The sequence below is a fragment of the Cherax quadricarinatus genome, chromosome 13 (assembly GCF_038502225.1).
Source record: "Cherax quadricarinatus isolate ZL_2023a chromosome 13, ASM3850222v1, whole genome shotgun sequence".
Classification (NCBI taxonomy): Eukaryota; Metazoa; Arthropoda; class Malacostraca; order Decapoda; family Parastacidae; genus Cherax; species Cherax quadricarinatus.
In genome coordinates, this window is record NC_091304.1 from 33,509,770 (window position 1) to 33,524,661 (window position 14,892).

Sequence of the window (14,892 nt, forward strand, 5' to 3'; positions counted from 1 at the left end):
CGTGGAACACCTGTGGAGAAGAACCCAGATTCTTTAAGCACATTTTAAAAGATGCAATATTTTTTCTTTAGACTTTAATTATTTAAAACTTTACGAATGGATCTTCAGCTGAAAAAAAAATAAAAAAATGCAGCTGTATTGCTGTCTCAAGTGGCTCATTGACTTTATTTGAAGAATGACTTCAGTGTGTACTGAGGTGGTGGTAGAGGACAGCCTTGAGTTATGTATGTTTTTATTAAGTTGATAATTTGCCTAAAAAGATTCTTAAAAGCTGTATTGTAATACAGATGTTTTAAAATTAAATAGAGTTTAGTCAAAGATTGGGTTGAATATAGTACGGGACAAAAAAAAATTATAGTTTTTGCTAAACTATTGTTTCTATGGAGGGAGAAATCATTAGGTTAGAACTGAGATCATTTCTAGAACTAGGAGAGTTTTCGTGGGTCAGTAACCACTTCCTTTATTGCGCATTATGTTCATGCACTCGCACTTTGTATATTATTCGCTGCTCTACGAAGCCAATGCGTTCTGCTTATGCTTAAGTTTGCTGAAATTTCAAGCTTGACAAACTTGCAGACTACAGTGTTTTTGGAGATGCCGCAAACTGTCTGAGCAAGATCAACGAGGAGAAGAGCGACAAGTAGCAATTATTGCCGATATCTCGACTTGCGGTCCGTATATACGCAAAATATCTAATCAAGTAGGATTTTGGGCGTGCGTTCAACAAGTGTCCTGGATGGCAAGGCTGCCTACACTTTATTTAGTGTCTCAGCATAATTTAGAAAGATCAAGGCTGTCTACACGTCTAAGCTGATTTTTCTGTCTTGAATCCTTGGAATTTATTGTAGTAATGACGTGCATGTTTGGTATCATTGTTGAGGAATCAGCTTTAATTGACCCGTATTTCATGAAATTCTAAGTTTGTAATTGATCCCAGGTTGTGTTGGAGGTAATATTATCTGCTAATTGCCTTGAGGTTGTTACTTATTCTCGTAAATGCACAGAAAAATCTTTTATTCTTGCAGTCTTCAATTACTATACATATCTTCAATGCTGTGTGGTTCTTAGAACTATGGTAAATATTCACAGTTAAATGCCCTAGCTTAATAGAATTGCTCAGGCCAAAGACTTCCAGTATTTCAATCTTGTCATTCAATGCATAATATGATAGATAACGAAAGTGAGATTTTCAACACTAGGGTCTAACTGCCTGTCATGAGTCTTCCGAGGAGCTAATTTTATCATATTTATTCTCTAATACTGTCCCTGCATGGTATCTATTAACATATATACCATATAGGGAAGCCTATGTACAGTATACTCAGCTTTGAACTGGTTTTAATTCAAAGGCAGCTGGATGGGGTGACGCAGCGGATATTTTTTTTTTATGATGCGGTACCGGTTCGAGTTTCAAGGTCGCTTCTGACCTTTTAACAAATTAGCCCAGCTGAGTTGCATAGGCCGAGGTTGAATATCTTGTACCTTTCATTTCTAACCTTAGTTCCATCGTTGCTGTCTGGTAGGTAATGGGTAATTACATTTTACAAATGTTTACCAGTTTCTCATTGTGGCCGAATCATTGCATGCGTTAGGTTACGTCAGATGAGACAGCCACCATACACACGTAAGGTAATAGACATTAGTTAATAATTACATGAATTATATCTAGACCACAACTACAAGTGTATGTGCACGCACGCATATTTATAAATAGAAATCACAATAAAACATAGAACACGTGAATGTGCTCAGGTTTTCCTGTTATATATATATATATATATATATATATATATATATATATATATATATATATATATATATATATATATATATATATATATATATATATATATATATATATATATATAATTAAATGTATAAGAGAAAATTTTAAAAAGGACTTAATTTTAAATGAATTCTTGCTAACTGACCAGTTTTACCTATTCGGCACGACAAATATATATATATACCCCGGAACTCTCTCCAGGTAAACTCCAGGTAATAAATATATAATATATATATATATATATATATATATATATATATATATAAGTAGTGAAGAAAGCGGCTGAGCGGTGTATCCGGTTTTTAGGCATGCGGCTGAGCGGTGTATCCGGTTTTAGGGGTGCGGCTGAGCGGTGTATCCGGTCTAGGACCAGCAGCTGGAGGGTCACCTTTTTCACACCTAGGTGTTACTTCCGGTTTTGACCATGACCTCGCCCTCGAGACTACCTCACCCTTGACCCCCCAACCAATACCCCCACCAGCCACGACCCCCCCGCCTCGCGACCCCACCATCGCGCCGCGCGCCCGCGCGCCCGCCCGCGCGCCCGCCCGCCGCCCCGCGCGCCCGCCCGCGCGCCCGCCCGCCCGCGCGCCCTTCGCGCGCCCCGCCCGCCCGCGCGCCCCGCCCGCGCCCCTTCGCGCCTTCTGCTGCGCCTTCTGCAGCGTCGTCCGGATCGCCCCCGCGCCTCGAATTTTTTTCCGATTTTTTTCGAATTTTTTTTGAATTTCATTTTCTTGTGCTCTCCATCTCCTTGGATCAAGGTTTTTTGGATTGCCCCTCCTTCCACCCCCCATCCCCAAAAAATTTCTCAATATTACCAAGTTTTTGCATTCCCCCCTATGGGGGTTTCTCCATCTCCTCGGATCAAATTTTTTGAGGTTCCCCCTCTCACTTTCACCCCCATCCCAAAATTTCTCAATATTACCAAGTTTTTGGATCCCCCCTATGGGTTTTTCGAAATTCTCCATCTCCTCAGATCAAATTTTTAAGGTTCCCCCTCCCACTTTCACCCCCCAATCCCAAAAATTTCTCGATAATACAAGTTTTGGATTCCCCCCTATGGGGGTTTTGAATTTCTTATGATCACCTTGGATCAAATTTTTGGATTACCCCTCCCACTTTCACCCACCCCCCACCTCAAATTTTTTTTCTCGATAATACAAGTTTTGGATTCCCCCCTATGGGGTTTTCGAAATTCTCCAATTCCTCGGATCAAGTTTTTTGGATACCCCCCCCCATCCCCAAATTTTCTCGATAATACAAGTTTTGGATACTCCCCCCTATGAGGTTCTCAATATCAAAGTCTCCACTTCCTCGGATCCCCCTCCCACTTTCACTCCCACCTCAAATTTCTCGACAATACCAAGACTCCATCTCCTCGGATCGAGTTTTTTGGATCCTCCCTATGGGTTTTCGAAATTCTCCATCTCCTTGGATCAAATTTTTGGATTACCCCTCACACTTTCACTCCCACCCCAAAATTTCTCGATAATACAAGTTTTTGGATTCCCCCCCTATGGGGTTTTCGAAATTCTCCATCTCCTTGGATCAAGGTTTTTGGAATCCCCCCTCTGGGGGTAAGCATTCAAATGAACTCCTCCTATGGGGGCATGCTTACTACAGGTCTAAACATCTTCCCCTTATTATTTTAAAATGAACTAAAAGTTTCCTCTCATTAAGTCAAATGAACTAAAAGTTTCCTCTCATTAAGTTAAAATGAACTAAAAAAAAGCGTTTACTCGGCGGTCAGTATTCCTCTCATTAAGTTAAATGAACTAAAAAGGACCACGCGCACACAGGTTGAATCAGGTCGGTCCTTTTAGTTCATTCAAGATAATAAGGGAACATAGTAGTGACGTCACGTGATGACCGCGCACACAGGTTGAATCTTGTCTACCCTTTTACCCACCCTCCCAAACCCTCACACTCCAACCATCACCTCACAATTTTCACTCATAACCCCCAATTTTTCTCGTTTTAACCCTTTTAGTTCATTAAAGTTAATAAGGGGACACATGCATCAGAAAGTCACCACATCGCTTACATCCACTTTCGTTAAATTCACTACTCACAATTTTACATATTACGAAGTTAAATACGCACTTTTACTTTTGAACATCTTCAAAACACTCTCATAAATCATTTGAATACTCACAAAAAATACCTTTATACATTTCCAAACAACACTGAATTACTCCAAAAACATCATTCGAACACCCCCAAATCACCTCTGAATACTCCCAGAACACCTTCATAAGTACTCTTGCACATCATTTGAACACCTTCATAAGTACTCTCATAATCATTTGTACACCTTCAAAACACCTTTGAATACTCACATAAACACCCTTGAACACCTTCAAAACACCTTCAAAGCACTCTCATAATCATTTGAACACCTTCAAAACACCCTTGAACACCTTCAAAACACCCTTGATCACCTTCAAAAAAAAACAACATTTGAACACACTCAAAACACCTTTGAACACCTTTGAACATTTCCAAACAACACTGAAACACTTCCAAAAAACACAATTTGAGTACTCCCAATTACACCACTGATTACTACTAAAACACCGCTGAATTCAATCAAAACACCCTTCAACACCTTCAAACACCCTTGAACACCTTCAAAACACTCTTGAACACCTTCAAAAACACCTTTGAACATTTCCAAAACACTATTTGAGTACTCCCAATTACACCACTGAATACTACTAAAACACCGATGAATTCAATCAAAACACCCTTCAACACCTTCAAAACACCTTTGAACACCTTTGAATACTCACATAAACACCCTTGAACACCTTCAAAACACCTTTGAATAACCTCAAAACACCTTTGAACACCTTCAAAACACCCTTGAACACCTTCAAAACACCTTTGAATAACCTCAAAACACCTTTGAACACCTTCAAAACACCCTTGAACACCTTCAAAAACAACATTTGAACACACTCAAAACACCTTTGAACATTTCCAAAACACTATTTGAGTACTCCCAAATAAGATTTGACATCTCTAATTTATCTGCACTTTCATTAAATTACAACTCATCCCTCAGTCTCCAGACTAGGCATTTTCTCGTTTTTTACCCTTTTAGTTCATTAAAGTTATTAAGGGGACACAATACATCAGAAAAAAGTCACAAAAACTAACTCAAACACTTTACTTTGAACACCCCCAAAAACACTCTCATAATCATTTGAATACTCACATAAACACCCTTGAACACCTTCAAACACCTTTGAATATCGTTTTTAAACTAATTTCATCACAACCCACTTATATCATCTTTTTCGGTAACTCTAATTCGACAACAACACCCACAACACCCACATCCCACAACACCCATGAACATTTCCAAAACACTATTTGAGTACTCCCAATTACACCACTGATTACTACTAAAACACCGCTGAATTCAATCAAAACGCCCTTCAACACCTTCAAACTCCCTTGAACACCTTCAAAACACTCTTGAACACTTTCAAAAACACCTTTGAACATTTCCAATCAACACTGAAACACTTCCAAAAAACACAATTTGAGTACTCCCAATTACACCACTGAATACTACTAAAACACCGCTGAATTCAATCAAAACACCCTTCAACACCTTCAAAACACCTTTGAACACCTTCAAAACACCTTTGACACCTTCAAAACACTCTTGAACACCTTCAGAAAACACCTTCGAACATTTCCAATCAACACTGAAACACTTCCATACCCAACTATTGCGACATGTTTTCAACACCCCCTCCATTCTTTTTCCAATATATCATAACTTTTCAATTCTATAATTTCTTTTTAAAATATTCACACATTACCTTTATATTCAGTAAAATCTCTCCATATTTCTAATTACAACCCTCCCCATACCCCTCTCCATCTCACCCGCATTCTTCACATCCACTCACCCATCTCCCAACATACCTCTTCTGAACACACACACAAAAAAATCACATTTCACATCCACAAATGCATCTCAAATCCACTAAAATCACTGTAACCAAGATATTCACACACACACACCTTACCTAACCTAACCTAACCTAACCTAACCTAACCTAGCCTAACCTAACCTAACCTAACCTAACCTAACCTAACCTAACCTGTCCTAACCTAACCTAACCTAACCTAACCGAACCTACCCTAACCTAATTTAACCTAACCTAACCTTACCGAACCTACCCTAACCTAACTTAACCTAACCTAACCTATCCTAACCTTACCGAACCTACCCTAACCTAACCTTACCTAACATAACCTACCCTAACCTAACCTAACTTTACCTAACCTAACCTAACCAAACCTACCCTAACCTAACTTAACCTATCCTAACCTTACCTAACTTATCCTAACCTAACCTAACTCCCCATACCCCTCTCCATCTCACCCGCATTTCTTCACATCCACTCACCCATCTCCCAACATACCTCTTCTGAACACACACACAAAAAAATCACATTTCACATCCACAAATGCATCTCAAATCCACTAAAATCACTGTAACCAAGATATTCACACACACACACCTTACCTAACCTAACCTTACCTAACCTAACCTACCCTAACCTAACTTAACCTAACATAACCTAACCTAACCTTACCTAACCTAACCTAACCTTACCTAACCTAACCTTACCTAACCTACCCTAACCTAACCTTACCTAACCTAACCTAGCCTAACCTAACCTATCTTAACCTTACCTAACCTAACCTTACCTAACATAACCTAACTTAACCTAACCGAACCTAACCTAACCTTACCTAACTTATCCTAACCTAACCTACCCTAACCTAACCTACCCTAACCTGTCCTAACCTAACCTAACCTAACCTAACCTAACCTAACCGAACCTACCCTAACCTAATTTAACCTAACCTAACCTTACCGAACCTACGCTAACCTAACTTAACCTAACCTAACCTATCCTAACCTTACCGAACCTACCCTAACCTAACCTTACCTAACATAACCTAGCCTAACCTAACCTAACTTTACCTAACCTAACCTAACCTAACCAAACCTACCCTAACCTAACTTAACCTATCCTAACCTTACCTAACTTATCCTAACCTAACCTAACCTAACCTTACCTAACATAATCTAACCTATCTTATCCTAATCCAACCTAACCTAACCTTACCTAACCTATCTTATCCTAATCTAACCTTGCCTAACCATTACCTAACCTAACCTAACCTATCTTATCCTAATCCAACCTAACCTAGCCGAACCTATCCTAAAATATATTGGAACACCCCCAAAACACTATTTGAGTACTCCAGAATTACTTTGAACGACTCCATTTTGGATATATCCAAATTAGTTTTGAAAACTTTATCGTAAAATCGAACATTATTTTCTTGTTGGTAAAACACACTCAATGGTAGAAATATTTACTCGATTTCCGAATAGAAGCACTGTCCTCGCTCTGAGAGACTCATTGTGGGTCACCCCAACACATGGTGTAATGCGCTTCACACCCAAGGTAGAACATAACACCTGCGTCAACTCAGGACAGACAGGCGCCATGTAATGCGGGTAACATCCAAGGTAGAAAATCATCTCTTTCCAGACCAACTGTCTATCCTAACCTAACCTAACCTAACCTAACCTAATTCCTAACCTAACCTAACCTCACCTAACCGAACCTAACCTAACTCCATCAATCACCTCTATCCTAACCTAACCTAACCTAACCTAACCCAACCTAACTCCATCAAACACCTCTAACCTAACCTAACCTAACCTATCCTAACCTAACCTAACTCCATCAAACACCTCGAATACTACCTAACTTAACCTAACCTAACCTTACCTAACCTACCGAACCTAACCTAACCTAACCTAACCTATCCTAACCCGTCCCAACCTAACCTAACCTAACCTAACCTAACCTAACCTAACCTAACCTAACTTATCCTAACCTAACCTATCCTAACCTAACCTAAACACTGACTAACTTTGAACCAACTCTGAACACCACTGATCTTCTTCAAAAAAATGCTCTGCACATCATTTGAACACCTTCAAAAAAAAAACACCATCAAACACCTCCGAATACTCCCAAAAAAACACTACTGATTACTACCAAATCACCACTGAATACTACCAATCACCGTCAAAATCACCAGAAAACTAAGTTTAACATCACCATCTAACATCCTTTTTATAGAAATCCCCTCAAATCACTATAACCAAGAACTCCCTCCCCATTTGGCGCATAAAAAAAAAAAGCATGAACACAAACCTAATACGCAAACACTTAGTACATGATCACCATCAACTGAAAACATATCTTATACACACACATAATATAAGACAATCACCAACTACAATCACCCATGTTCACTTACCTCAAAATCACTAATATCACAGAAAACAATAATTTTTATAAACATTTCACACACACACACAAAAAAAAAAAAATCATATTTGACAATATCTAAGCGCACTCACCTCACTACCACCAACACACGATGTCTCACCTCACAGGACCGACGAGGTCACCTCCAGTGACGTCACACTCCCATTGTGTTACTTGGTGGTTGGTAACATCACACCTAACCCCCTTGTTTCAACCTGTTGTACCCTACATTATCTAAGAACACTATATCCAAGACGATTACCAGATTTTATGATCCCCAACACCAAGATCACAGAAAACACACATTTTTATAATTATTCACACAAAAATCACGATCACCAATTCCATATCATGTTTACCGTCATCTATCAACACTAATCACCAAGATCACCAAAAAATCTAAGATCATGCATCTCAAAACTACTATGATCACTGAAAACACTTATTTTTTTAAACATTCGCACAAAAAATAAGACATACACAAAAATACCACAACACTTCCACCAACATCTATAACATAACATGAGCACTATAACATATCACTATCACAAAAAAAAATAATACACAAACACCCACATATTATACATTTCAATTGGAAATTTAAGACATGAGACATACACACCAAATCTAAGACATTCACCTCCAACTAAGACATACACATCACCCTTAAAACTTCCTTCCTTATTCATTCCGCATATCTCCTAGAGCTGTTTTAACCCCGACGGTTCCATCACGACGTAGGAGCCAGAGGAACCATCACCACTCCAACACCACCTACTACACTCTGGCTCCTACGTCGTGGTGGATCCGTCGGGGTTAAAACAGCTCTAGGAGATATGCGGAATGAATAAGGAAGGAAGTTTTAAGGGTGATGTGTATGTCTTAGTTGGAGGTGAATGTCTTAGATTTGGTGTGTATGTCTCATGTCTTAAATTTCCAATTGAAATGTATAATATGTGGGTGTTTGTGTATTATTTTTTTTGTGATAGTGATATGTTATAGTGCTCATGTTATGTTATAGATGTTGGTGGAAGTGTTGTGGTATTTTTGTGTATGTCTTATTTTTTGTGCGAATGTTTAAAAAAATAAGTGTTTTCAGTGATCATAGTAGTTTTGAGATGCATGATCTTAGATTTTTTGGTGATCTTGGTGATTAGTGTTGATAGATGACGGTAAACATGATATGGAATTGGTGATCGTGATTTTTGTGTGAATAATTATAAAAATGTGTGTTTTCTGTGATCTTGGTGTTGGGGATCATAAAATCTGGTAATCGTCTTGGATATAGTGTTCTTAGATAATGTAGGGTACAACAGGTTGAAACAAGGGGGTTAGGTGTGATGTTACCAACCACCAAGTAACACAATGGGAGTGTGACGTCACTGGAGGTGACCTCGTCGGTCCTGTGAGGTGAGACATCGTGTGTTGGTGGTAGTGAGGTGAGTGCGCTTAGATATTGTCAAATATGATTTTTTTTTTTGTGTGTGTGTGTGTGAAATGTTTATAAAAATTATTGTTTTCTGTGATATTAGTGATTTTGAGGTAAGTGAACATGGGTGATTGTAGTTGGTGATTGTCTTATATTATGTGTGTGTATAAGATATGTTTTCAGTTGATGGTGATCATGTACTAAGTGTTTGCGTATTAGGTTTGTGTTCATGCTTTTTTTTTTTTTTTATGCGCCAAATGGGGAGGGAGTTCTTGGTTATAGTGATTTGAGGGGATTTCTATAAAAAGGATGTTAGATGGTGATGTTAAACTTAGTTTCTGGTGATTTTGACGGTGATTGGTAGTATTCAGTGGTGATTTGGTAGTAATCAGTAGTGTTTTTTTGGGAGTATTCGGAGGTGTTTGATGGTGTTTTTTTTTGAAGGTGTTCAAATGATGTGCAGAGCATTTTTTTGAAGAAGATCAGTGGTGTTCAGAGTTGGTTCAAAGTTAGTCAGTGTTTAGGTTAGGTTAGGATAGGTTAGGTTAGGATAAGTTAGGTTAGGTTAGGTTAGGTTAGGTTAGGTTAGGTTAGGTTAGGTTGGGACGGGTTAGGATAGGTTAGGTTAGGTTAGGTTAGGTTCGGTAGGTTAGGTAAGGTTAGGTTAGGTTAAGTTAGGTAGTATTCGAGGTGTTTGATGGAGTTAGGTTAGGTTAGGATAGGTTAGGTTAGGTTAGGTTAGAGGTGTTTGATGGAGTTAGGTTGGGTTAGGTTAGGTTAGGTTAGGTTAGGATAGAGGTGATTGATGGAGTTAGGTTAGGTTCGGTTAGGTGAGGTTAGGTTAGGTTAGGAATTAGGTTAGGTTAGGTTAGGTTAGGTTAGGATAGACAGTTGGTCTGGAAAGAGATGATTTTCTACCTTGGATGTTACCCGCATTACATGGCGCCTGTCTGTCCTGAGTTGACGCAGGTGTTATGTTCTACCTTGGGTGTGAAGCGCATTACACCATGTGTTGGGGTGACCCACAATGAGTCTCTCAGAGCGAGGACAGTGCTTCTATTCGGAAATCGAGTAAATATTTCTACCATTGAGTGTGTTTTACCAACAAGAAAATAATGTTCGATTTTACGATAAAGTTTTCAAAACTAATTTGGATATATCCAAAATGGAGTCGTTCAAAGTAATTCTGGAGTACTCAAATAGTGTTTTGGGGGTGTTCCAATATATTTTAGGATAGGTTCGGCTAGGTTAGGTTGGATTAGGATAAGATAGGTTAGGTTAGGTTAGGTAATGGTTAGGCAAGGTTAGATTAGGATAAGATAGGTTAGGTAAGGTTAGGTTAGGTTGGATTAGGATAAGATAGGTTAGATTATGTTAGGTAAGGTTAGGTTAGGTTAGGTTAGGATAAGTTAGGTAAGGTTAGGATAGGTTAAGTTAGGTTAGGGTAGGTTTGGTTAGGTTAGGTTAGGTTAGGTAAAGTTAGGTTAGGTTAGGCTAGGTTATGTTAGGTAAGGTTAGGTTAGGGTAGGTTCGGTAAGGTTAGGATAGGTTAGGTTAGGTTAAGTTAGGTTAGCGTAGGTTCGGTAAGGTTAGGTTAGGTTAAATTAGGTTAGGGTAGGTTCGGTTAGGTTAGGTTAGGTTAGGTTAGGTTAGGTTAGGACAGGTTAGGGTAGGTTAGGTTAGGGTAGGTTAGGTTAGGATAAGTTAGGTAAGGTTAGGTTAGGTTCGGTTAGGTTAAGTTAGGTTATGTTAGGTAAGGTTAGGTTAGGTAAGGTTAAGATAGGTTAGGTTAGGCTAGGTTAGGTTAGGTAAGGTTAGGTTAGGGTAGGTTAGGTAAGGTTAGGTTAGGTAAGGTTAGGTTAGGTTAGGTAAGGTTAGGTTAGGTTATGTTAGGTTAAGTTAGGTTAGGGTAGGTTAGGTTAGGTAAGGTTAGGTTAGGTAAGGTGTGTGTGTGTGAATATCTTGGTTACAGTGATTTTAGTGGATTTGAGATGCATTTGTGGATGTGAAATGTGATTTTTTTGTGTGTGTGTTCAGAAGAGGTATGTTGGGAGATGGGTGAGTGGATGTGAAGAAATGCGGGTGAGATGGAGAGGGGTATGGGGAGTTAGGTTAGGTTAGGATAAGTTAGGTAAGGTTAGGATAGGTTAAGTTAGGTTAGGGTAGGTTTGGTTAGGTTAGGTTAGGTAAAGTTAGGTTAGGTTAGGGTAGGTTATGTTAGGTAAGGTTAGGTTAGGGTAGGTTCGGTAAGGTTAGGATAGGTTAGGTTAGGTTAAGTTAGGTTAGGGTAGGTTCGGTAAGGTTAGGTTAGGTTAAATTAGGTTAGGGTAGGTTCGGTTAGGTTAGGTTAGGTTAGGTTAGGACAGGTTAGGTTAGGTTAGGTTAGGTTAGGTTAGGTTAGGTTAGGCTAGGTTAGGTTAGGTTAGGTTAGGTTAGGTTAGGTAAGGTGTGTGTGTGTGAATATCTTGGTTACAGTGATTTTAGTGGATTTGAGATGCATTTGTGGATGTGAAATGTGATTTTTTTGTGTGTGTGTTCAGAAGAGGTATGTTGGGAGATGGGTGAGTGGATGTGAAGAATGCGGGTGAGATGGAGAGGGGTATGGGGAGGGTTGTAATTAGAAATATGGAGAGATTTTACTGAATATAAAGGTAATGTGTGAATATTTTAAAAAGAAATTATAGAATTGAAAAGTTATGATATATTGGAAAAAGAATGGAGGGGGTGTTGAAAACATGTCGCAATAGTTGGGTATGGAAGTGTTTCAGTGTTGATTGGAAATGTTCGAAGGTGTTTTCTGAAGGTGTTCAAGAGTGTTTTGAAGGTGTCAAAGGTGTTTTGAAGGTGTTCAAAGGTGTTTTGAAGGTGTTGAAGGGTGTTTTGATTGAATTCAGCGGTGTTTTAGTAGTATTCAGTGGTGTAATTGGGAGTACTCAAATTGTGTTTTTTGGAAGTGTTTCAGTGTTGATTGGAAATGTTCAAAGGTGTTTTTGAAAGTGTTCAAGAGTGTTTTGAAGGTGTTCAAGGGAGTTTGAAGGTGTTGAAGGGCGTTTTGATTGAATTCAGCGGTGTTTTAGTAGTAATCAGTGGTGTAATTGGGAGTACTCAAATAGTGTTTTGGAAATGTTCATGGGTGTTGTGGGATGTGGGTGTTGTGGGTGTTGTTGTCGAATTAGAGTTACCGAAAAAGATGATATAAGTGGGTTGTGATGAAATTAGTTTAAAAACGATATTCAAAGGTGTTTGAAGGTGTTCAAGGGTGTTTATGTGAGTATTCAAATGATTATGAGAGTGTTTTTGGGGGTGTTCAAAGTAAAGTGTTTGAGTTAGTTTTTGTGACTTTTTTCTGATGTATTGTGTCCCCTTAATAACTTTAATGAACTAAAAGGGTAAAAAACGAGAAAATGCCTAGTCTGGAGACTGAGGGATGAGTTGTAATTTAATGAAAGTGCAGATAAATTAGAGATGTCAAATCTTATTTGGGAGTACTCAAATAGTGTTTTGGAAATGTTCAAAGGTGTTTTGAGTGTGTTCAAATGTTGTTTTTGAAGGTGTTCAAGGGTGTTTTGAAGGTGTTCAAAGGTGTTTTGAGGTTATTCAAAGGTGTTTTGAAGGTGTTCAAGGGTGTTTTGAAGGTGTTCAAAGGTGTTTTGAGGTTATTCAAAGGTGTTTTGAAGGTGTTCAAGGGTGTTTATGTGAGTATTCAAAGGTGTTCAAAGGTGTTTTGAAGGTGTTGAAGGGTGTTTTGATTGAATTCATCGGTGTTTTAGTAGTATTCAGTGGTGTAATTGGGAGTACTCAAATAGTGTTTTGGAAATGTTCAAAGGTGTTTTTGAAGGTGTTCAAGAGTGTTTTGAAGGTGTTCAAGGGTGTTTGAAGGTGTTGAAGGGTGTTTTGATTGAATTCAGCGGTGTTTTAGTAGTAATCAGTGGTGTAATTGGGAGTACTCAAATTGTGTTTTTTGGAAGTGTTTCAGTGTTGTTTGGAAATGTTCAAAGGTGTTCAAAGGTGTTTTGAGTGTGTTCAAATGTTGTTTTTGAGAGTGTTCAAGGGTGTTTTGAAGGTGTTCAAGGGTGTTTTGAAGGTGTTCAAATGATTATGAGAGTGCTTTGAAGGTGTTTTGAAGGTGTTCAAGGGTGTTTATGTGAGTATTCAAAGGTGTTTTGAAGGTGTACAAATGATTATGAGAGTACTTATGAAGGTGTTCAAATGATGTGCAAGAGTACTTATGAAGGTGTTCTGGGAGTATTCAGAGGTGATTTGGGGGTGTTCGAATGATGTTTTTGGAGTAATTCAGTGTTGTTTGGAAATGTATAAAGGTATTTTTTGTGAGTATTCAAATGATTTATGAGAGTGTTTTGAAGATGTTCAAAAGTAAAAGTGCGTATTTAACTTCGTAATATGTAAAATTGTGAGTAGTGAATTTAACGAAAGTGGATGTAAGCGATGTGGTGACTTTCTGATGCATGTGTCCCACTTTAATGAACTAAAAGGGTTAAAACGAGAAAAATTGGGGGTTATGAGTGAAAATTGTGAGGTGATGGTTGGAGTGTGAGGGTTTGGGAGGGTGGGTAAAAGGGTAGACAAGATTCAACCTGTGTGCGCGGTCATCACGTGACGTCACTACTATGTTCCCTTATTATCTTGAATGAACTAAAAGGACCGACCTGATTCAACCTGTGTGCGCGTGACGTCACTGACCGCCGAGTAAACGCTTTTTTTAGTTCATTTTAACTTAATGAGAGGAAACTTTTAGTTCATTTGACTTAATGAGAGGAAACTTTTAGTTCATTTTAAAATAATAAGGGGAAGATGTTTAGACCTGTAGTAAGCATGCCCCCATAGGAGGAGTTCATTTGAATGCTTACCCCCAGAGGGGGGATTCCAAAAACCTTGATCCAAGGAGATGGAGAATTTCGAAAACCCCATAGGGGGGGAATCCAAAAACTTGTATTATCGAGAAATTTTGGGGTGGGAGTGAAAGTGTGAGGGGTAATCCAAAAATTTGATCCAAGGAGATGGAGAATTTCGAAAACCCATAGGGAGGATCCAAAAAACTCGATCCGAGGAGATGGAGTCTTGGTATTGTCGAGAAATTTGAGGTGGGAGTGAAAGTGGGAGGGGGATCCGAGGAAGTGGAGACTTTGATATTGAGAACCTCATAGGGGGGAGTATCCAAAACTTGTATTATCGAGAAAATTTGGGGATGGGGGGTGAAAGGAGGGGTACCCAAAAAACTTGATCCGAGGAATTGGAGAATTTCGAAAACCCCATAGGGGGGAATCCAAAACTTG

The 14,892-nt window shown here is 38.8% G+C and overlaps 1 protein-coding gene across 1 annotated transcript in view; it reads left to right on the top strand.

Moving 5' to 3' along the window:
- Positions 1 to 14,892, top strand: part of LOC128688504 (uncharacterized) — a 436,494-nt gene that overhangs the window by 256,539 nt on the left and 165,063 nt on the right. The gene's annotated exons all lie outside the window — the stretch shown is intronic.